Raw genomic sequence first — 23,515 nt, 5'->3', positions numbered from 1 at the left:
ACAGGCAAACAAAACAAACTTCTCAAAAGTCCAAAAACCAAAAAATGGCAAACAAAAGGCAGAAGACAAAGTAGATTCACTCTATAAACTTTTACTAAAAAAATACACGATAAACATGAAGCGCTTTTCATCTTGTTAAATGCAAAGACTTCTTCAGATGCCACTGTAGAAGTCTTTGTATTTAACAAGACTTTGTCCTCTGCCTTTCGTTTGCCATTTTTTGGTTTTTGGACTTTTGAGAAGCTCGTTAACATGTTTACTTCATTTTGGAATAATTGAGTGAGATGTGATAGAGAATGTTTAATAAAATATATTAATTTGTTCTGGCAATTAGGATTTAAGAAGTAATTGATATAGCTCAGTCCTGTGACCTAAATAACTATGGTTTAAATGGCAGCTCAGGTCACTGGAAGGGCTGGGACATGAAGATAGGAGTAAGTGGCCAGACCACCTTGCCCATCCTGGTGGGAGGGAAACTGTGTGCCTGCTGCACCACTAACCTCAGCCAGAAGGTTGCAGTATTGCTGATAGCAGCCATTGGGTGGGTGATTTGTGATGTGTGCTATACATAAGCCACAACAGTAGTCTGAGGTGGATAAAGGTTCACCTTTAGGGAGTCCATGCATATGCATGGCTCTCTAGTTGTCGGAAGGTTTAGGTCAGGGATTTGAAGAGGAGCTTCCATGACAGCATAAGCTATTCTGCTCCTTTGTACTCTGACTCCCACATTAGGGAAAATGAATAGACCACTAAGTATCCTGCCCTGTCCGGAGAATGAGTGGGCCATAGAGCCCATGCTCTGGCTGTGGAACAAATGGGTATGACTCTAACCCCTTACTAGGAGAGTGTAACAAACAGGTTATTGGTGGCCAGGAAGAAGTGCTATGAAACATGGACATGTGATAAAAGAAAAGTAATTAGTATAATTACTTTTCTTTTATCACATGTCCATGTGATAAAAGAAAAGTAATTAGTATAATGCAAATAAGCATAACCATATGAGCTAGTCTCTTATTTTATCAGTAAATGCTCTAGAAAGGAGACATTAAGAAGAAATGAAGAAATAATGATGTGTGATGTAATGGCAACAGTGTAAGAAGAGTATGGTGACAGGGTAATACATGGTTATTCTGTGTTTCATAACAGATATGGAATTGCTGACTGGCTTTGAAGATAATATGCATATTTACTAAGTTTATCATGAGATACCATGGTCAATAAAAATATTAAGAAGAAAACAGAAGCTCTGTTATCTTATGAACTGGAAACAATAAATGCCTGAAAGAAAAGAAAGAGCACAGTTTATTTTTTCTAGAAAATCCCCTAAAATGATAAAGAAGTATACATGATATCTGAAGTTAGGCTTGTAGGGACCTCAGTGTAATGCCCCCCTAGACTTATATATTTTAACTCTGAGTGCATAGAAACTTGCGGAAAGGGCACTAATTACATTTGGCATCAGCAAATAAGTGCTGTCATATGAAAAGCTGTGTAGCCTTGGAGATAGAAGTGATCAAACCTGGTATGGGTGTACCAGAATAGAATGGAAAAATATACTTAGTGCAAAAGGTAGGCTTTTACCAAAGTAAAAAAATAATTTATTGTATCGCTACAAGTACATACTTTAAGTATTTTCTTCTACACATTCTATATACACTGCTGTGTGAGTTTGAAAACACTTGCCAGTTATATTTATAGCAAAATGTTCTCACATTTGATATTGTGAAGCACTGAGTATTTTAATTATTGGTATGTGCAGCAGGTAAGGAGAGAGTGTTGAGCAGATGGAAAAAGTACTTTGAAGGGCTGATGAATGAAGAGAATGAGAAAGAGAAAAGGTTGGATGATGTGGAGATAGTGAATCAGGAAGTGCAACAGATTAGCAAGGAGGAAGTAAGGACAGCTATGAAGAGGATGAAGAATGGAAAGGCTGCTGGTCCAGATGACATACCAGTGGAAGCATGGAGGTGCTCAGGAGAAATGACAGTGGAATTTTTAACCAGATTGTTTAATGAAATCTTGGAAAGTGAGAGGATACCTGAGGAGTGGAGGAAAAGTGTTTTGGTACCGATTTTTAAGAATAAGGGTGATGTGCAGAGCTGTAGTAACTACAGAGGGATACAATTGATCAGTCACAGCATGAAGTTATGGGAAAGAGTAGTGGAAGCTAGGTTAAGAAGGGAGTGATGATTAGTGATCAGCAGTATGGTTTAATGCCGGGAAAGAGCACTACAGATGCAACGTTTGCTCTGAGAGTGTTGATGGAGAAATGCAGAAAAGGTCAGAAGGAGTTGCATTACATCTTTGTGAACTTAGAGAAAGCATATGACAGGGTGCCTAGAGAGGAGTTGTGGTATTGTATGAGGAAGTCTGGAGTAGCAGAGAAATATGTAAGAGTGGTACAGGATATGTACGAGGGTAATGTGACAATGGTGAGGTATGTGGTGGGAGTGACTGATAAGTTTAAGGTGGAGGTGGGATTACATCAAGGATCAGCTCTGAGCTCTTTCTTATTTGCAATGGTGATGGGCAGGTTGACAGATGAGATCAGACAGGAGGCCCCATGGACTATGATGTTTGCAGATGATATTGTGATCTATAGTGAGAGTAGGGACCAGGTTGAGGAGACCCTGGAGAGGTGGAGATATGCTTTAGAGAGGACAGGAATGAAGGTCAGCAGGACTAAGACAGAATATATGTGTGTGAATGACAGGGAGGATAGAGGAATGGTGAGGCTGCAGGGAGTAGAGGTGGCGAAGGTGGATGAGTTTAAATACTTGGGATCAACAGCTCAGAGCAATGGTGAGTGTGGAAGAGAGCTGAAGAAGAGAGTACAGGCAGGATGGAGTGGGTGGAGAAAAATGACAGGAGTGATTTGTGATAGACGGGTACCAGTCAGAGTAAAAGGGAAGGTCTACAAGAGGGTAGTGAGACCAGCTATGTTATATGGGTTGGAGACAGTAGCAGTGACAAAAAGGCAGGAGTCAGAGCTGGACGTGACAGAGTTAAAGATGTTAAGATTTGCACTGGGTGTGATGAGGATGGACAGGATTAGGAATGAGTATATTAGAGGGTCAGCTCAGGTTGGATGGTTTGGAGACAAAGCCAGAGAGGCAAGATTGCATTGGTTTGGACATGTGCTGAGGAGGGATGCTGGGTATATTGGGAAAAGGATGCTAAGGTAAGAGGAAAAGAGGAAGGCCTAAGATAAGGTTTATGGATGTTTTGAGAGAGGACATGCAGGTGGTTGGTGCGAAAGAGCAAGATGCAGAGGACAGAAAGAAATGAAACAGATGATCCACTGTGGTGGCCCCTAAAGGGCACAGCCAAAAGAAAAAGAAGAGGAGGGCTTGTAGGTTCAAACAGCTGCATCATCTGTATTTATTCTTGAAGAATGTGTTATAGAACCTTTATGATTATATGCTAGTAGATGATTTGGGAATAGTGAAGGGCTAATTGAGGATATATTTGTCACTTTAATAGTTTTGGGCTAGGAGGAATGTGATTAACTTGGCTGTCTCTACAAAATAAAATAATTTCTTCTAAACTCTTGACTTTCTTCTGAAACTACATACCTGATTCATGCAGTGTCAGTGGTGCCACAAGTAGCACTCACACCTTTGGTACAGAAGGTTGTGGGTTCTTTTCCCACACCAGGTAAATCCATTGCTGAAATTTCAGTGCAACCTGGGGAAGGGGGCTGATGGTGTTGCATTCCTAAATGTGCAGTCCTTTGGATGAGATGTTAGACTGAGACACTAGCTGCCTCAGTTAGTGGTAGCTCAAGTGGATGTGAAAAATCCCACACCACCTATGGAAAAGAGTAGGCATCCTTTATTTCTACACAAAAATAACTTTTAAAAAATATTTACATATTTACAAATATTTACATATGTACAAATATATAAACAAATCATTTTACACAGTCATAATTTCCTTTGCAATCATGCTAAATGTTCATCCCTATTAACCCCTCACTCCTTTTTCCATGCCCACCATTTGATTTTACTTAATACTGTTTCTAAAATCCATTTACCATTAAATATATTTTTATTTATTCTTTCATTCCATATAACATAAAATATTTTGTATCTATTCTTTTAACATATTCTTTACTTCTATTCTTAGAATATCCATTTTAATCATATCCATGTTTATTTTATCCACATCTTTTATATATTCAAAAAATCTTTACATAGTTTCTCCAATACTTTTTTACTCTTTTACATTTCAAAACACATGTTCTGTAGTTTCTCCTTCTTGACAATGTAAACATATTCTATCACTTTTCTTTTTATATAGCATATTTACTTTTACTGGCAATTTATCTATTACCAGTCACCACAAAAAAATCTTGACATTCTACTTCCTGAGTACACCATTTACCTCTTATTTTTATAGCATTATTTTTTTTCATTTGTTAGGTTTTCGTATGGTTTTACATAGTAATGTTTTATCATTATGTTCTTATGCTATACTTTTCTATCTTTTTGTATATCATCAATTTTTATTTTCCACAAAAATATTTTTCTTGGTAACATTTTATTTCTTGATTTATACACTCTTTTCCCTTTTATTTATTTTTTTTTACCATACCTCAAAATATCATACTTATATTTGTACAGTTTCACTACTAATCTCTCTTTTTTTATTTATCCACTTGAACACTTTGTACAAATTTAATGAAGCAGCTTATACAACTGGATTAATTCACCCTAAACTTCATTATTCTTTATTTACATACAAAACTCCTGTTTTCACTGGGTTTAATCTAGTATCCCATATAAATGAAAAAAAAATCTGCAATAATTCCAAATGCTGTTAGCAACATAAATACATTTGCTAAGTGTGCTATTTTCCCACCAGTACTCAACTTATCAAATAGCCTTTTTTTTTACAAATGATAGTTTATATGTTCTCTAGGAAAGACATGTTTGCTTTACTTCTTCTATTGTTTTCCCATTTAATTCTACTTACATCTTTATTCTCAAATTTTATACCTAACACAGAAATTTCATTCATTGTAAAATATATACCCCCGATCTTTATTACATCACCTAAATGTTTATTTTCTCTTTATTTAAAGCCATCCCTATAATCTCTTGACACTATTTTGTACACATTATTACTTCTTTTATCCAAATTTTGTTTTTTTACAATCATTATTATATTGTCTTCTGCATGTGTTAATGGAACTGGAATTCTTAAGCCTTCGGCTGTTATATACTCAGCCTCCTTCATTTTGTAATTTTTTCCCATACTATCCCATTCATAACTACTGCAAAGAGTATAGAACTCATTGGACATCTCTGTCTTACACCACTCTTCATATGTACTTCTTGACTTAACCAGCCATTTACATTTTTTTTACTTTATTATTACTATATACTAGCATACATAATTTCCTAATTTTCTCACTTGTATTATATTCTTTCATTATTACCCATAAGATTTCAGGTTCCATTGTGTCAAATCCCTTATTAAGAGCTAACATGATTTTTGCTCCTACTTTTCTGTTCGTAATATCATCCACAGTTTCTCTATCATTAATAATTCTTGACAACCCTTCCGTTTATACTATATATACTATCTTCCATAGTATTTTCCATTTTAACGAAAAGAAAATAAAATAAAAACAAACCAAGTGAAAAAGCGAACAGCAAGCCACAAGGAACTCAGGCAAAAGAAGATGTGGTGTTAACGTATTTTAATAAGACCGTTTTCACTCTTGCAAAGCAGGAGCTTCTTCAGACAAGTTAAAAGGTTACAAAAACACTCCTTTTAAAACCAACAGCTGATCAACTTCTGATGTCATTTCCTTTCAAAGGAAAAAACTTACGGACAACTTTTTATATATTAAAAGGACAGATTTTAGTAAACATAATAAATGTATTAAATGTCATCATACAAAATCCTGCCTCAAACCAAAATTACATCTATGCTGGCAGTATATTGTATTATAAAAATAGTTAAAAAAACATATATATAAAAAACATATAATAAGCTAACCTTTTATTCAAAAAACATTTTCTTTAGCCTAATAGAACACATACTGTCAATGTGTTTATTGTGGGTTAAAATAAGACTGGTCTTAAAGTCTTGGGTGGAACACACAGTAGTTTGTCTATTATCATTATTCTCATGTGAGAGAGGGCTAGATTCATTACTAGATGAAGGTGTTTGTATGTTTTCAGTATTCAGGGGGTCACTTAGCCTAGAATTAGAGAGTAATGGTGTGTAAAACCCTGACGCTCTCTTTTGTGAAACTTACTTTTAAACGCCTTTTCCCCACCCGGGTTGAATGAGACCTGCAATATATCAGTTATTTTGAAATACAAAAGTTACCTAAGAAGTTGAACTACTTCCATTGAGGGTAGGACACATACTTTCTTGTAAGATTGTATTTTTACACATACATACAAAGTTTAGTGTAGAATTCACTGTAATTGTTTGCCCTTGCTTTATCATTATGTATAGTACACCTTTAACACACTACGTTACTTATACATACATATTTTCCTTATGGTTGTTATTCTTGGCCCCTCGGGGTGTTTAGCAGGCTAAAGAAAATGTTTTTTGAATAAAAGGTTAGCTTATTATATGTTTTTTACATATATGTTTTTTTAACTATTTTTGTAATACAATATACTGCCAGCATTGATGTAATTTTGGTTTGAGGCAGGATTTTGTATGATGACATTTAATACATTTATTATGTTTACTAAAATCTGTCCTTTTAATATATAAAAAGTTGTCCGTAAGTTTTTTCCTTTGAAAGGAAATGACATCAGAAGTTGATCAGCTGTTGGTTTTAAAAGGAGTGTTTTTGTAACCTTTTAACTTGTCTGAAGAAGCTCCTGCTTTGCAAGAGTGAAAACGGTCTTATTAAAATACGTTAACACCACATCTTCTTTTGCCTGAGTTCCTTGTGGCTTGCTGTTCGCATTTTCCATTTTAACTTCAAATCTCTTTTGTAATATTTTCATAAAGATCTTATAATCATTATTATACATTACTATCAGTCTCCAGTTTTTTTAATTGCCTTCTATCCTCCTTCTACCAAATGAATTTAAGTATTCAACCACAAAATTTATATACATAAAACCTCCATTTAACCATTCATTCAAAATCTTAATTTTTTTTTGCCAGTCCCTTACATTTTTATACATTTCATACCCTATTCCTTCTAGGCCTGCAGCCAAATCTATATTTATTTGCCCTAATACTTTATCCAGCTCATTTAATGAAATCTCTTTTTTCAACTCTTTATTCTCTACTTCTGTTAACTATTTTACTTTCCATGTCTTTTTCACTATATTCTTTTTTCTTTAAACATTTCTTGCACATATTGTACTACACTATTCATAAGCTTTTCCTGAGTTCTTTTCTCTCATTATACTACCATCTTCCTTTACTAATCTGCTTAAGTAACTCAGTAGTTCTTCACTTTTTGCTTGTAAAAAATATATTTGCTTACATAACAATTCTTGTATTTTTCTTGATTTCCTTCATATAGTTCTTTTTCTTTGTCAAAGTATTTTCTATTATTATGTTCTAAATCTTCCAATGCTCATTATATGTTCTTTTATATTTTTCTTTCTCTACTTTTCTCACATCATATTACCACTGTAAAAAGGCATCTGTTTATATTTTTCCTTAAATATCCTCCACCATTCAAACCAGTTTTAAGAATTTGTTCTCATAGTAATATGATCTTTCCTTAGCTGTATTACTAATCTCTTTCCTTCTCCATTCCTCGGTTTCTCATCCTTTTTATTTCCCTATTTTTATATATTCTTTGCTTTCTTTTATCTCTAGCCATATTGCAAGATGATCAGACAATCCTGTTTCAACTGCCTCCCCTTCTATAACTAAATCTTCTGATACTATAAAATATATTTCCATTTTATACATACCTCCTTTTTAAGTCCATGAATTTTTTCCCAAAGTTTTAACTTACCACATCTTATAGCTTCTAATATTTTTCTTATATACTTTTCTTTCTTTTTATGCTTGCCTCTTAAATCACAATTGGTCTCCAGTTATTATAATATTCATATTTATCACTACACAGTTTAAAAATCTGATAAAATATGCTTTTCCTTTCTTTACAGTATACATTTATAATGTTATATTTCTATATACTTGTTCTTTCCATTTTAAATCTACAATAGTTAATCTTACCATGTTTGCTAAGGTAACTGTGACATCCCCACTATGAGCCAGTAATCAAGGAGCCTGAATCTTCAACACTGACAATTGAGAGAGACGTTCACTTGGAATACAAATGGATGCACTCAGGATTTCCAGATGCAGACCTGTCGCATCAAGCACGCTCAGTCTGGCAGCTGGTTCTACTCTATATCTGTCCAGACCCCCCAGTAAGACTCCCCACTGGCCCAGCTCAGTGTTGAGTCCTTAGCTGGGGTTCCAAGCTAAGTCCTCACACACCCTCTCTGTGAAACCAGTGCTTTGTGTCCTTCCTCCAAGCAGCTGACACATACTCTCTTTGAGATTTGATTTGCGGGCGTACACACACACACACACACACACACACACACACACACACACACACACACACACACACACACACACACACACACACACACACCTACCTGGGAAAGCCTGGCACAGATTCACCTGCAGTGCCCCCTTCTGTCCAGACTATAAGGTAGTTTCACTGCCATCAGTCAGTTACTATAAAGCTCTTAAAAGGGTATCTAATTAGTTATACTGAATGAAGTTAATATTAATACAAATGGTAATGTTGACCAAACAGCAAGGCTTTCAGGAGTGGTCTCAGTTATCACCAAATAAAGATGTGCAAATACTCTCAAAACTTAAATATTTTCTAAAAAAAAAGACCAGTCACAATATATACATTTAATAATAAAAGAATATGAAATACTAAATACCTATTTACAGTAAACAGAATTTCAGTTACAGGTGATATTAAAAATAACTCTGATGGAAAGTTTCACACGGTTATAGAAACACAGTATTTAGCTAGTCTCACTATATATTCCTGATTGACTAAAAGAATTATTGTTCCTACTTACTGAATAGAGCAAGGCAAGATAATGTGGGTGAGTGGTCCTTGTTTCAGATCTAACATAGAATACAGAATGCTGCTGAGACTTCAGTCTCCTCTAATATTACAACAGTATTTCTGTACAGAATAGCATCACATACATCTGGTCATCTGACTCTGTTTCCCATGCAACCCCCATTGCCAGAGGCTAACAGGGTTTAGCACCTACATGTTACCATACACACCAGATAGAGCATTGCTCAGATGTGGTGCAGCTGCTGGAAATCATAAAACCATTCCACTCCTCCTACAGGAGCTACAACCTATTCTCTAGTACAGACGTTGCATTTTTGGCTCCCTTCAAAACTGTGGGATAACATCTTTATGTCTTAACCCATAAAGTACATTAATTTCAGATATATTTTAAAGTTAGGTGGATTAAGATTAAACTCTTCACTTCCAGTATATGCTGTTACAATGTATACATTTAAACAGTTACAATAATGTATGTACATCTCTTTTCCTTCCAGCAGGGCACACTGTTGATACATTTTAATACAGACAAACCTCAAAAATACATTTTCAGCACCAGCATCTGTACAAATCAGTTTGATACACAAACGACATATAATTATTTACAAATTTCCATCTAGCTGTGCTGGCATAAGTTATACATCCACTACACTACTTCTCCTGGCATGGCTGGCAGTACCTCCTATCATCACAGTAACATCTAGTATTTTTACTGTATTTCTACAGAATAAGGCTATTCCAGGACATCAGTCATTTCCTGAATCCAGATCATCTTTCCTCCCCATAGTTTCTATGTTTGTAATCTTTCTTCATTTGTTAAAAATCTTGTATCTTTTAATATAATGACATCTAAATTATACCACTCCAAAATTTCTAGTTTTCTTACTATATTCTTAATACTATTCACATTTACAGAAAGCACTCTAAAATTTTCATTTTCGCTTTTCCTTAGATTAATTACTAGGCTAGCTTTCTTAATAGGCCATTCTAAGACTAACCAATTTCCTTTCCAAAAGTGAGAATCAGATAGTGTACTTTGTGTCTGCGAGTCAAACACCTTAACCATTATGCCAAGTCCTAATCTTTATATGTATATATTCTTTTTCATCCATTTCCATTCTTTTCCTTTTGTACTTATCCCTTTAAATTTTCTTTTTCTGTCTTTTACCCTTTTACCAATAGAATTCTTTGTTTTCTTCTTACTACCTCCCAGTTATGTCGTCTTCATCCCTTATTTCAGAACCTTCTTCTACATCATCTTTATTATTTTCTTCTCATCTAATTTTTTTTCTGTTTGTTACTTCTAAAATGTCTTCTCTTTGTTCATTTTCTTCTCTTATTTTTCTTTTTCCTTACTGTTATTTTCATTTTTGCAAGCCATCCATAAATGTCCAGTTCTGTTGCATTTATAACATTTCAATTCACATTTCTTTGCATCATGTCCCATTTTGCCACAAATATAAAATTTTCTCTTGTTTATAGTTACTTATCAAATGTCCTTCTTTTCCAACAAAACATGTTTTGGGTTGTTCTGAGTATTTTACAACACCTCTATTCCCCTCCACATCATGCATAGTATATGTATAATTTTTTTCTCTTTCTTTAATATTACAATCCCAGCCACTGGTCCATAATCCCCTTTTGTCATACACTTTTGAAATGTCCAGTACTTCTTTACATAAAGCTTTCAAAGTCTCTATTTCTACCTCTGTTTGAAATTGTACATGAATCTTCTTTTTTGTTTCTCTGTTAAATGCTTTTATTACATAAAGATTCAATAGGTTACAGTCTTTCTTTTTTCATATTCTCCAAGAAAATTTTCCATTGAAAAACAGTCTCAAATATAATGTCACAAAATTTCTCTTTGTTAATAAGAATGAATGCTAAGAACCCCACAAATGGAGTCAGCCCAGTAAAATGTACCAAGTAACCAAAATGACTGGACTGCTGAAGAGCTCCACGTAGAACACCAATTTTTATTAACAATATTAACGCTGGATTTAAACAAGGCGTTTTCATCCAAGTATCCCCCAGAGTTCATCAGACATAACATAAAGCCATCCACATTCACCTATTTTATACACTTCATTTAATTCATTAAGTTAATTAAAATCATTAAAGGCATACTATTTACAAATAAGAATCCTAGGAGTACATGTACTATAAAATGCTTATATGAATGTGCTAAAAATGCTTATATGAGAAAAGTTTAAAATGCTAAAATAATCTATAGCATCCAACAATTAAAAATATTTAATCATAGTAGAATAGATGTTTCTTAAATATTAATATAGTAAAAGTGTGTATAAATAAATATAAATAAATATTATATGCTACATAAAAATGTTATTATATCATCTAATCTATATAAACTAGTATTCATATGCTAAAAATAAAAGCAATAACAGGACACATTTATAACTTGGCCGATCTGAGTTTTTAAAGGGGTAAAATAGAAATAAAATCATTCAACTCTGGGGATCTATTGGCTTCCAAAGTTATCTGCCAAAAGTTTCTCTAAACTCTAATTTAGTTTCCCAGGAACCCCCTCTTATTTCTCTAGGAACCATTTCAATTACTGAAAAAAAGAACCGGGTATTGCTGTATTCCAGTGTATGTCTATACAGAGCATTAGTGTTGTTTTTCTTTTTAACATCATTGAAATGTTCATAGATTCTGCGTTTTAGGTGTCTTTCGGTTTTACCCACATAGAAGGCATTACAAGACCGACATGTAACTATGTACATCAGACCTTGCGAATTGCAATTGGAATAGTTATTATGTATTGTCTTATTTCTTGCTTCAATATATAATTCTTCATCCTGTAATATATGTTTACATTGGTTGCAGGCTCCACACTTCTTTTGTATGTAAGTCCCCCTCCTTTTGTATGTAAAGACCTGTGAATTGGCTGCATATTCCAGTACATTTTTAATATTTTGCCCTTTCCTGAAAACTACTTTAAGGGGGTTATTCTTGAACACTTCCAGATCTGTAAATTCAGAGATTTTTTTTCCATTTCCTTTCTAGGATAGATTTAATCTGGTATGCAGTCCCACTAAAATTGGTCACAAAGGCCCTACCAAAATCTTCTTGGATAGTTTTCTGTGTTGGACTTTGTGTAGATGTAACTAGGCCTGTACCCAAAACTGGTGCATATTTGTCTTTTCTCCCTTGCATTACTTCTGTCTGTATATTAATAATAAGGTCCATTGGATAGCCCCTATCCTTGAACATTTTTGTAGTACCATACATTCATTTTGAAAATCCTGGTCACTAGATGTCATACGGCTTACACGGACATACTGCCCTTTAATAATACTTTTTTTTCTGGAATGAAGGATGTGCACTGCCATAACTAATATATGTACTGGAAAATGTTGGTTTTCTGTAAACAACTGACTTGAACCCATTTCCTGTATTTTGTATTGTTACATCCAAGTAGTTAAATTTCTCTGTTGTTACCTGATGTGTGAACTGAAGAAACGTTGTAGTTTGTGACAAGTAGTTCATGAATTCCTCTAATATAGTCATATCTGCTATCTAGAAAAACAGATATGATCAAGATATTGTGTATATAAATTCCAATATTGTGAATAGGAACGTTTGTACAAATTTATTTTCCCAAACCGACAGGATAATGTCTGCATAGGTGGGGGCACAGCTGGCCCTCATAGCCACCCCTTCTTCCTGCTGGTAAAATTCCCCTTCAAAAAAATAGGAAGTTATTTCTGAGGACCAATTCGGCTAGCTCCAAAGAAAGAAAGATGTCATTTTCAGAAATGTTTGTCCTCATTCTCAAGACGACTTTTATGTCATTGCCAGTCATTTTGGTTACTAAGAATGAATGCTCTTACCTTATGGGCTTTTACACCCAAAGGAGCTATTAAATTGTCCCATACTTCATAACTGTTCATTTCATTTTCTTCTTTACTTTGAATCCTTACCATGTACTTCTGTTTTTCATTTTCTTCTGCCTTCATTTCTGCTACTCCACTTTTGCTTTGTTTTACTTTGTCTGCATATGTTTTCTTTTCCATCTCACCACTATTCTTCATGATTGCCTTTACATCCTTCTTTTGATTTTCTCCATAATGTCCCACCAGGAAACATCTCCTTAATTTTCTGTCTCACTCTGCGCCACCATTTCTTTAAGTAAATTATCCAGCAACTCTCCTAACTGGAGTTTGCTGAGTCATCTCCATCAAACAGGTTTCTTTGAAATATTTCATCACAATCCTGCATACATTCTCTGGTGTTGCTATTTGCTTTCTCCTTTATTTCTTTCACTACTCCATCATCTCCTTCTCTCTCCATGTCTCCCTGTATCTCCAGGATGCCTCTATACCCAGAATGTAAACAGGAAGAGCTCCAAAATAGGTCCCAATCACAACAATGATGAGTAGAGAAAGTTCCCGGATGCCCTGTCCAAATTTCCCCCAACAGTATAAATACCACCTTGGGTCTCCCCTGAAAAGAGGCTACTAGCCAAATGGAACTAACTCAGTCAACAAAGGTTAAATACATAACATAAAAATGTGCTCTTTTACTTGGTGCATATATTTGCCAACTTGCAGTTAATCCTTTCTAAACAAACATAATCAAGTTTATCCAAGGATTTGTTTGTGGTCATAATGTAATGATAATATCCATTATTGTACATCTCTATTTAACCTAAAATAAATAGCTTGAATTCAGCCAGGAGACATCTTAAGTTGAGTATATCCAAAATGGTAAAACAAATCCAAGGGTATAACAACGGCCAAGCAGAAAACAGTCCAACGAATTCCAAACGATTTCTTTATTAAAAGATGTGCACAAAACAGTAAGCGCTTTCACGTTGTAGTAACGCTTCCTCAGACTTCAATAACATGCCAATAAAACTCAATCTTATTTATAGCATACTCATTCACCTGCAACTTATTAAGCTCCGTGAACGCATAAGAGAACATCTCTATGCGATAAATAAAGAAAACAAATCCAACGCCTTAGCACGTCACATATTAGAAAATGGGCTTCAACATTGTTTTAAATTTAGAGTCCTAGAATTAGTGAGAAGGACCAGTAGATTAGGTAATATTAAGAATCACACCAAAGAGATAGAAAATAAATGTATTATCAGGCCGCAGGTACATTATTATGGGCTGAATGAGAAGACAAGTTTAAAACCATTTCTGGCAGCCAAGCCATTTAAACATTAAAACACATACATATATATATATATATACATGTATATATATATATATATATATATATATATATATATATATATATATATATATATATATATACATATATATATATATATATATATATATATATATATATATATATATGTATATATATTTTTTAAAAGTAAATGCATTTTTATGTTATTATAGGAAATTGAGTAATGTTTTTAATATTTGTACTTGTGTTTTATATCTATGCCCATGATTATATGTTGTTTATTCTGTTGGACACTAGTTGATGAACTATGTGTACTGTAGTTGTAGCCACCCGAACTTGTATTATCAATTAAGAGCTTAATAAGTTGCAGGTGAATGAGTATGCTATAAATAAGATTGAGTTTTATTGGCATGTTATTGAAGTCTGAGGAAGCGTTACTACAACGTGAAAGCGCTTACTGTTTTGTGCACATCTTTTAATAAAGAAATCGTTTGGAATTCGTTGGACTGTTTTCTGCTTGGCCGTTGTTATACCCTTGGATTTGTTTTACCATTTTGGACTTACTTTGTAACAAGGGTATTTTACTTGTCAGGAAGGTTTGTTTGTTTCTCTAAGTTGAGTATATGTTGAATTATAAGAATACAAGCACATCAAAACTGAAGTCTTCGATGCCAACATCCAAAATTCAACACATCAAACAATTCAAAACAATGAATATAAAACCGGTCACAAAAGACACATACAGTTTCTTTTTGAGATCAGAACACCAAAACCCACCACACATTCAGATTAAATTTGTCTGAATGATGGCACTGTTACAGAAAGGGTTTCTGAAAGTTAAGGTTCAGGGTTAGGGTAGGAGCAGGATTAGGGTTACCAGGTATTAGTAAGGTGGGTAGAGGGGGGTTGACAGCACTTCACAGACGATAACTCTGCCAATTAGCAGCCGAATTGAAGGTGTGAATGTCACCATTTTAGTCCAGCTAATATCTGGCAATAAGTTATTTTACCTTCTCAAGTGCCTGTTTTATCCAAACTCCTTGAATGTCATAAACCTCAGCATGAACTTAGATCCTCATTTGGATACCTCACCCATATTTCTTTGTCTACAAAGACTGGATGACCGTGTTACTCTAATTTTATATATGAGTTAGGGAATTAGCTCCCTCTTACAGTCAGGTGTATACCAGACAAACAGCTTTTCGGACTAACTCTAAAAGAACACTTCTACACAATGAGGTAACTTGATAGTCTACTGAAACTATAGAATTTTTCATCTATACCATAAATGTGTTATGTTAGTACTGGAGGGTGTATATACCATGTTTAATCCTATTCATACTGTAAGCCCACGTAAATTATTTCTTAATTCCACACCATTTGCCCATGTAAGTTTTCATCTAGTTCATTTTTTAATTATTTGATTGTTGTATTACATACCAAGTTTATAGATCAACTTACTACCCTTAGTTGATAAGATGATTATTTGCAGTTAATATATGGATACAACTTATAGCTAACCAGTTTTTAGTTGAATGTTTGTGTGATGATAGGAGGTACTGCCAGCAATGCCAGGGAGTAAGGCAGTGGAGGTATGACTTGTACCAGTACAGCTAACTGGAATCTTGCAAATAATTATGTCATTTGCATATCAAGCTGATTTGTACAGATACTTGTCCTGAAAATGTACTGGTGAGCTCTGCTTGTGTTAATTGTGTTAAAATGTATCAACAGTGCACCTTGCTAAAATGAAGAGAAATTTACATGTATTATGGTATCTGAGTTAAATGTATATGTTTTAATAGGGGACACTGGCACAGCAAAGGTTAACCAGTTAGCTTATTTTAAGAAAAATAAGGGAAATGTAAATGAGCTGTTAAATCATTGAACAGCATCCCACAGTGCAGTCTCCCAAAGTCCTGTGTCAAACTTTAAAAGGAGATATTGTGGGAACCTAGAGTCAGTTGACCAGATGAGGTTATTCTGCAAATCATCTTGGATATTATATTTTACAGGAAGTAATCTAAGAATATAGAGGATTCTGTTTGGGAGCCTGACTAGAAAGACTGCTCATGTATTTCATCTTGCTTTGCCCAAGTAAGTTATTAGGGAACAGTATAATTATTTTAGATTCAGTCAGGAATATAGTGAAGGTTAGTTTGGAGAGGTTTTTTTTCTTTATTTGTATGAGTCTGTCCATCAATGTTAATTTTAATATTTTCTGTGATTTGAATTATGTGGTTTACTATAAATATATATTCAATAGTTTCATGTTCTTTTATTATTAAATATATTTAAAACTTTTATTGTGGCTGGTTCTTGTAGAGAGTAACCTTTGAGAGTACTTATTTTTATTTGGTGATGCTGTGCGGGCCACTCCAGAAGGCCTAGCCATCGTGGTGAACTACTACTATTTATATTAGTATTAATGTTACACAGTGTAATTGGATACCCTTTGTTAAGGACCTTAGAGTAGCTGATTGTGGAGTATCTAGGGGCAATGAATCTACCTTATAGTCTGGGCAGAAGGGGGCATAGCTAGTAGACCCATGCCAGCCTTTCCCAGGTGTGTGTGTGAAAATTAAATCTTTCAGTGTGTGTGTGTCAGCTACTTGGGGCAGGGACATGAAGTACTGGGTTTGCAGAGAGGGTGCTGGATGGCTTGGCTTGGACATTTCGCTGAGGACCTAACTCTGCAGCTGTACCAGTGGAGAGTCTTACTGGGGATCTGGAGGGAGACAGATATAGAGACATCTAGACCCCAGGATGAGTGTGTTCCCTGTTTGCTCTTAAGGGAAATTGTACTTGATGCAGAGTGGTCTGCATCTGAAAATATTGAGTGTATCCATTTGTATTCCAAGTGCACATTCCTCTCCAGTGTCAGTGGTGAGGATTCAGGCTCCTTGATTACACTCCCAGCATGGGGATGACACATATTGGTGCCTATCACATACTGGTAACAGTAGTGGGCATCACAGTTTGTATATTATAACACAAAAAGCCACATTTAATGGTGTCTCAGCTGCCAAGCTCATTAGGTGAAACACTCCACAACCCAATATTCTGGTCACAGCAAACTCCATTGTGAGACACATTGATGTCCCTCTTACCAGGCTGAATAAGGAGAAGGTTGCAGTTAATTGTCTATCAGGGGCCAGGATCCACTAGATCATGCAGTGAGGTCACTTACCCCTAAGTACCAGTATGACTGTCATAGTCCATGTGGGTATGAATGACCTGAAAATTACCTCCTTGGACTAAATGAAGAGAGAAATTATTGAACTTGCAGAATATGTGTCACAGGCAGGTATGAGCCTAGAACTGAGCAGCATTCTACTGTCTCCAAGGATGATGCCACAATGCCAGCAGAAAGTGATGGACTTCAACAATTGGCTTAGCTACTGATGTCATTCCAAAGGGGTCCAATACTTGTCAGCCTGTGGGAAATGGTTGATAGGCCATGCTGCTTTGCTAGTAATGGTGTTCACCTGTCACCTTTAGGCTTTCAGATATTGAACAAAATATTATCCACCCCACAGTACCTTTTTAAGGCATTGTCAAACAGACAATCTCCAACATAACAAACACTACTCAGGACAATATAAAGGTGTTACTGCTCAATGCTAGGAGTGTCAACAAGAAACTGCACTCCCTGGAAGCTCTCCTCACCCTGGATAATGCTGTCATCTGTGCAGTTACTAAAATATGGTTCAAAGGCATGGAAAGCACTCCTTTCATACATTCTGACCATCCACTAAACATGAAAGAGCAAAATACAGAGGTGTATATATATACATTAAGGATAAGCACACCTCAAGGGTGGTCAAACAATATGACATGCTTCAGCTACTCCATGTCTAACTAACCATGGGAAAAATCCATTACTATATTTGTGCTAGCTACAGGTCCCCCACTGTGAACCAGGAAACTCGTACATCATACCTGAAGTTACTACAATCATTCACCATCCAGCCCAATACCATGATATTTTAACTACTCCTCTAGTAACTGGGAGGCATACACAGTCACTAACATGCAGGTCCAAATATTTCTTCAGCTTGTAAATTAAAATGCCCTGAAGAAGCTAGTCTGTACTCCCACTAAGGGAACAAATATCCTAGATCTGGTACTCAGAAATATGAGAGAATGATGCACCCCCTTCCCCCCAGTGTGATGTCCTCACTGTTAAGATCAGATCACAAAGCGGTCTCTGTTGAAATAAAGGTAAAACTAGTCACCCCACCTAACCCCCAAAATTTTAAGAACTTCTCTTAGGTAAATTACACCCTATTAAGGGATGGTATAGCTAGTTTCCAAGCTCCCCCAAATTCAGAAAACACAGAAACCTATGCAGAGGAATACACAAAAGCCCTGTATGACCATATAAACAACTGCATAGAAATGGCAGTACTAGACTGAAATAAACTGCAAAATTGAGTCACCCTGGTGATCCCCTGGTATTAATAGGTTGCACAACAAGAAAGAAAATCCTGTCAAGAAGTAAGAGGGAATGTACACAAGAGGGCAAAAAGTCCCTCATTAGTCTAAACAAATGAATCAGGAAACTAGTCAAGTCTCTTAAAGCAGATTTTGAGGTAAAAATAGCCTCCAAAGCAAAGGATAAGCATAAGGCATTTTCAGTTATGTCCACAGTCTTAAGAGCAATACCCGACAATGTGCAGATTTAGTTGTAGATGGCCTCACCTATGTTCAGCCAGAAGTTATAGCAAATCTGTTGGCCAACAAATTTAGCTCACATTTCATCTCCCCCAGTTCTCCCCCAAGAAATGCTCTCCACCACTCCATCACCAATGATCAGCAAAGAACAGGTTGTCACTGTGCTGTCTAAAGCTAAAAACATGGCTTCAGTGAGGCCTAAAAATACACCAGGCTGCCTCTTAATCAGTTTAAATGGTACTTATCATGCCCATTAGGATCTCTGTTTAACCACATACTCTGGACTGAGTTTTCCCAGACAGAGTGGAGGACAGCAACAGTCATCCCTCTGTATAAAGAGAGACCATCTACTGACAAGGGAAATTACAGACCCATAGGTTTGACTAGTCTTATATGTAAGGCTATGGAAAGAATAATGACATAGAAAACCTCCAAACAGTGGACCTGACCCAATTCAGCTCTCTCAGGGGCAGGTTATGCCTACTGAATATGGTGGACTTCTTTGAGAAAGTCACTAAGGTCATGGATGAGAGTAAAGCAGTATGTAATGCCTATCTCAACCTGGCCAATGCATTTGACACAATTCCCAATCAAGTGCAAATAAATTCATAAAACTTGGCATAAATTCCTACTTCACCAGATGGATAGCCAACTGGCTTGTGTTCAGGACACATGTGGTTAAAGTGGGTGAATCCCAATCCAGCAAGAAGCCATTTACTAGTAGTGTGCCATAGGGCTCAGTGCTGGAACTAATTCTGTTTGGTATAAAATTCCCTGAAGTCAAGGCAAATGTGGAAGACCTCTGGAGAGCAAAGTTTGCTGATGATTGCAAGCTGGGGAAAATCACTGAATCCCCCAGCAATAACTACCCAAGGTTATTATAATATGCCAAAACAGTGTGTGCAGTTTATCACTGAAATTCCACATTTTTTAAGATTTGTATTCAAATTTAATACATTAATGCAACATATTAACAGTCAAAAGCAGAACAATCTCCAAGAAAAAAAAGATGTTTAAATTCTACCAGCTCTTGGTGCTTGTTTTTTCCCAGGAAAGAGGCCCCATTTTTGGCTTGGCCATGGTACAAACTGTCAGCCTTCTTCCAGCCACAAAAATAAAAAGTTAAGCAAACAATATTTGCCACCACAGCAAGCTAGCAATTTGTCTCAGCTGCAGGTGTGTGATGCTGCTGTGGTCGTTACTTGTATCTCAGACCACTCATCTTTTACTGCAGATCCCTCCGATGTAGCACCTATAGCCATTATGGACTGGGGTTAACCACATCCTCTGTGGCTATTGGGGTCATCTCAATGGGCAAGGGAGAGCCACTTTGGTTATTCCTGGGAGAGGGGCATGGGGAAGGCTTCCCTGTTTTGTCAGAATGCTATGTCCATCCCTGGGGAAGCTACTGCTGCCAGTAATAACATGATTGGCCCCATTTTTCTTGTCAAAAAGAAACAGAAAACTAAACATGTATCTACTCCTCCTCAGATTTCCTTAGAAAGTAGTTTACTGGGTCAGGCTATTGATCCTTCTCATAAAGTAGTTTCTGGTAAAAGAAAGAGGCATACTTTTTTTCCTGAAGAGATTCAAGACAGATACATGGTTTTCTCCTTGGTTTTCTGATTCAGACTCAGAGAAGAGTTTAGTTTCTGAATCTCCCTGTAGAGATTTTTCTTTCTCCAACACCATTTCTATTATGTGTCAGTGTTTCATAGAGGTTTTATATACCTTTGCAAACCTGACCCAGTAGCTATAGCTTTAGTTAATTTTACTGCTGGTAAACATTTAGTTAATTCCATCACTATTCTTTCTGATACAGATGTCAGGATAATTAAGTATGGAGAAAACGTGTATGCTTCTGTAACTTTGATTTTCAGGATTTTGAATTTTCAGGCTTAAGTTTGTTCTGACTAATTTTGAAGATATATGGAATGTTTTGTCTGTAGTTTCTTCTTGCGAGAAAAAATATATTTTAAATAATTTAATTACTTCTGTTGTACAACTCACTACTCATTGTTAATAGTATGTTTATGACTCAGTTGATACTTCTTCCAGGGCTATAGCTGCTGGTACTGTTTTGAGGATTTTTGGCTGGCTGCATTCTCAGAACCTCCCTGACAATGCTAAAAATGAGATTTTAAATTTTCCTTTGAATAGAGATTTAGTTTTTGGTCCCTCTGCTGCAGAGTTGATCCAAAAGTGTGATGAAAGGGGTAAGTTGATATAGGGAAATCCCCAAGATGTTTCATCCCTCCTTATTCAAATGTTCTAAGGGATTCTTTAACCCCCTCATCCACTTTTATCAAAAGACAAAATAATCAGTCTCAACAAAATGCAGGTAAACAGATATTCAAGAAGAAATGGAAAGGGAGTTTCCAAAATAATTCTGGAACCTCTCTAAACCAAGGACAGTGCATCAAGTCAGAATGACTGTTTAAGGGACCTTGTTCCCCCCACCACCTTGGCAGCCTCATTTCCCTTCCATCAAGTCTACAGATGGCAGTGGGAGGAAATTCATCCTTTCCAAGGAGTAATCCATCATACACCAGACCACACTCTCTTATTTCCACCTGTCCTTCATCATATGCTGTCCCAGAGTGTGATAGAACCAGTTCCTCCTTCCCAGCTGGGGAAAGGCTTTTATTCAAGGATGTTTTAGTGCCGAAGAAAGAAAATAATTGGAGACTAGTTCTGGATCTTTCTTTCCTAAAGTTGTTTGTAATAACACCCAGATTTGAAATGATGTCACTTAACCTATTACCTCTTTTTTCTCATTCAAGATTCCAGGTAACATTAGATTTAAAAGATGCTTATCATCATATCCTATTCATCCAAACTTTGGGTGCTTTCTAAGGTTTTGTGTGGCTGGATCACATTATCAGTTCTTCGCCTTACCCTTTGGACTACCCACTGCATCAAGTGTGTTCACAAAGTGTCTAACTCCAGTTATTGCTCGTTGCAGGCTACAGGGTACCCACATTTTTCCATATTTAGATGACCTGCTTATCTTTGCGGAGTATTTTTCAATGTATCAGGAATCTACCACTTGGGTGAGAGATCTCTTATGTAAGCTGGGATTCCAAGAGAACATTCAGAAGTACTTTTTGACTCCTTCACACAGAATTGTGTTTTGGGGGTCAGCTTGACTCCTCAGTTTAAACAACTGTTTTTCCACAGGAAAAAATAGATCTTTATCTAGATCTATTTCCTAAGGTTTTCCACTCAGACTTTGATCACTGTAAGGGAATACCTCAGGATTTTGGGTCTCATGGCATCTATGATTCTTATAATACTCCTAGGAAGACTCCTGTTGAGAAAGAAACAATGGTATCTTAAGTCTCTTTGGTCTCAGAATCAACATCCTTTTTTTTTTCAAAATCCACTGTCTAGGTTTGTTAGATGCAAAATCACTTGGTGATGACAGCAAATATCCTTAACTCTGGGCCTCCCCTTCTCTCTCACTCTTCCAAAGCAGTCAGTAACCACCACAGACACCTTGGACTTTGCTGGGGTAGCAGTTTCAGGAGGGATAAAAGTGCAAGGTGTGTGGGATACCAAGGACAGATGCAAGCACAGAAATATAAAAGAGATGCTAGACCTGATCAAGGCATTCAGCTCTCTCGATCATCTTTGGTCCCTGTTACTTCACATTGTTACAGACAATGCCACAGTCATGTGGTATATCAACAAGCAAGAGGGAACCGGGTTGGATTCCCCCTTTGCAGATTAGCCATGTTAGCTTGGGATATAGCTTCACAGCACAGTCTTACTCTATAAGCATCCCACATTCCAGCAAAGCAAAATTGTGTGGCAGACAAGAACAAGATATTGCAGACTCTCATGAATGAAGACTAGATTGGAGGGGGTCTTACAAGATTTGATCCATCTGTGGGGAATTCCTTGAGCAGATCTCATTGCCTCCTCTATGAACAATCAGCTAGCAAGATTCTTCTCTAGGACTTCATGCAAGAAGGCCTGGATGACAAATTCCATTTCTTTTCCTTAGACAGGAATGTTCCTGTATAATTTTCCACCCTTTCCACTGATATCCCGTGTAGTTCTGAAGATTCAGAAGGAAACCCCAAGATCATTGTGGTGACTCCCTTCTGGCCCATGTTTCCTCACAGTCTGGAAGTACTCCCACAAGAACAGGGGTGTTTGATATACCCCAGTGCCAATCAACTTCAGTTGACTTCCTGGATGATAGCATTCCCTTTAGAAATCAGTTTACTGAGGATGTGTAGCAGGTGCTAATGGAGGCAAGAAAGCCTGCTATTAGAAAATCATACACTAATGAATGGAAAAGGTTTTCTACTTGGTGTCAACAACATAACTTAGCAGCCATTCAGGACTAGTTGTTCTCTGGTTTTACAATATTTCAGTGTTACCATCCTGTGATCTGACTTACTCTTTCATCAAGGTTCATTTATCAGCCATTTCAGCATTTCTGCCCTTGGAACCTCCTCCTTCAATTAATTCTCATGTTAAAATGTTTTTAAAAGGGATATAGCATAAGAGGCCTCCAAGAAAAGAAGTGGCCCTTCCATGGGATCTTAATTTTGTGTTACAGAGCCAACACTTGTTCCATTTGAACCAGCTGAC

This window comes from Protopterus annectens, chromosome 2.part0 (assembly GCF_019279795.1).
Source record: "Protopterus annectens isolate FY-2018-M chromosome 2.part0, PAN1.0, whole genome shotgun sequence".
Classification (NCBI taxonomy): domain Eukaryota; kingdom Metazoa; phylum Chordata; order Ceratodontiformes; family Protopteridae; genus Protopterus; species Protopterus annectens.
The sequence above is the reverse complement of the archived record's forward strand: the minus strand, read 5'-3'. Positions refer to the sequence as shown.